At 35.1% G+C, this 2,441-nt stretch overlaps 1 long non-coding RNA gene across 1 annotated transcript; it reads left to right on the top strand.

Annotated features, from left to right (window-relative positions):
* The first annotated feature begins 490 nt into the window (after positions 1 to 490).
* On the top strand, positions 491 to 2,028 carry LOC147543572 (uncharacterized). Its single transcript, XR_015224202.1, has 3 exons — positions 491 to 620; positions 1,249 to 1,766; positions 1,922 to 2,028. It is a non-coding gene; the product is annotated as an uncharacterized LOC147543572 (long non-coding RNA).
* Positions 2,029 to 2,441: the final 413 nt, after the last annotated feature.

The following is a 2,441-nucleotide window of genomic DNA, read 5'->3' as shown; positions in this document are numbered from 1 at the left end:
GTTCAGCCTTGCTTCGGGGAAAATAATTGTAGAGAGGTTGAGAGAGATCAAATATAAACATTGATTATCATTTTATGTGTTCTTTTGTTTTTGTTTTGACTCACTACAAAAAAAATGGTCAATAGGGACAAACATTTTTACGTATGTCCCTAATATATTCAAAATAGGGACAATTTTATATCTTTTGTCCCTAACAAAATTATAATAGGGACCGATTTATATTTCACGGACAACTTTTACGAATAATTGGGCGGAAAGGCAAAGGAAAAAAGTGGCGCAAAAAGTTTCGGCCAAAAAATGGCGCAAATACCAATTTTTCCGCCTTTTTCCTTTTTTTGTCTTTCGCTCTCTCCTCTTTTCTCCAATACACAACACGATCTCCTTCTTATTGGTTTAGGGCACGATTTCATCTTCTTCCTCTCGTTCTAGGGCACGATTTCATCTTCTTCTCGGACTTGCTTCTCTTCTTCTTCTTCTTCTATCTCTCTCCTCTATAATTGGTTCGTCTTCTTCTTCTAGGTTTTTTTTTCTGGTGGTATCACAGTTGGTCTGCATCTCTTGCACCACCAGGTTTTGATCCTAACATTTATTCTCTGCTCGTATTTCTGCCACTTTACAAGGTAAATTTGGTTCAGATCTTATAGTTTTATATTCTTTCTTGTTTATTTCCATATCTCTTAATTGTTTATTTATGAATCAAACTTTATCAAGTTCAGTAGGTTTCATCTATATCAAATTTTTTTTGTTGTTGATTTCTTCTTATTTGGGTTTGAGTGTATTAGTATAGGGTAATGAAGTAGATGAGTTTAAAGAGAATTAAATTATGCACTTGTTTGTAATTTGGTTAATGTGACTGACTTGAATTTTTTTTCTTCTGAAATCTGATGTTCTTTCCTGTTCAGTTTTGAGTTTCTTCAATGTGTTTTTAGTGAAGTTTTGAGTTTCTTCAATGTGCTGTTTAGTGAAGTTTTGAGTTTCTCTACCTGTTCGATAAAAAAGAAAAAACAAGACTTCATTGAAGCTTACTTTATATTCTAGAAATCAGTACAAGTTGATGCCTCGAGTTCTGTATAATGGTGTCTTGAGTTGTGGATAAATTTTTCTAGATGTCGCTATTAAAGTTATTGATTTGAAAGAAGCATGACTTTAACTTGCATTATTTTGACGTTGCATTTGGTTCTCCATCTATGTTAAAGACCGAAAGATAGTAAATACTTTTTCTTTATACTTCGTTTGCATGTTTGGTAGGTGCAAAAGGTACCTAAGAACTCAAATAACTACTTTAAAGCTGGATCCAGTCACATGGAGGACTTAATATGTCTAATAGGTTATTTCCATGGAAATGTCCGAAAATGCTGGGAGTAAACCTTTTGTGGAAGAATGTGTTAGAAACAATCACGTAGGTCGTTTTTATCCTTGATAACTGGGTTATTGGACTTGTCTTTATCATTATCATTGTTCAATTGTTTGTGATGTTTAAAACATGGCTAACTCGTTCCAAGTGATTACATGCTTGTTGTGTCTCTTGCGGTGAAGATGAAATTGAAGGCATTCAGAAGGTATTTCTTTTGCATTCTCAACTGAAAACTATCTGGTAAATCATTAGGGTGAAGTTGCTCATCTGACTTGGCTGTAGTAGAGGAAATTTCAATTTTATCCTAGTGCAGATCTCTCCGTATAATTCTGAGGACTTCGAATCCTATTTAAACCAGACCAAACTGTGGATTGTAATGGAATACATGGCTCGTGAATCTGTTGTTGATATAGTAAGTTCATTCCACTTAAATATCTTCCAGAAGTCCTCCTTCATTCATTGTGCATAGGCAAGCTTCGAAATTCATTTTTCTATGTAGTTCTTCACTATCTGTATTATAGGTTATTTGACACATCAAATTGCTCTCTTATATTTCTGTTCTTGCAGATTCAAACAGGTCCGCCACTAGATGAATTGTCAATAGCTTGCATATTTACGTGACTTGCTGCACGCAATTGAGTATCTTCACAACGAAGGGAAAATTCACAAGGATCTTAAAGGTCATACTCCATTTCATGAGTTCTTTTAGTATTTAATAAACTATTCAGGACCCATACTGCTCTATTTTGGACTCTGACCAGTTTTTCCATTCCGCCTTTTAAATCTGAACAACCGCGTAGCTCACAATCATGTTAATAAACTTGGCAGCGGCACACATCTTATTATGTGAGAATGAAGATGTTAGAGTACATAAAATCCACCTTGTCACTTTCAACCGAAGAAAAGTGTTGACCAACACTTGTTGAGGAAAAAGAACAATAATCAGCAGAATGAGGAGTTTGCAGCAACCTTGTTTCTCACTCTTTTTGCTCATTTCTTGGTAAGTTACAGTTTTGGCGTTTCTGCTGAGTTAACACGGACGATTTCTAGGAGAAAGGTCAGACTCCTATGCCTCTATGGTTGGTTT

Source organism: Eschscholzia californica, unplaced genomic scaffold (genome assembly GCF_041429995.1).
Source record: "Eschscholzia californica isolate CP2 unplaced genomic scaffold, dmEscCali1.0.p SCAF_4, whole genome shotgun sequence".
NCBI lineage: Eukaryota > Viridiplantae > Streptophyta > Magnoliopsida > Ranunculales > Papaveraceae > Eschscholzia > Eschscholzia californica.
Note: the sequence above shows the minus strand (reverse complement) of the source record. Positions and strands in the feature narration are given on the sequence as shown.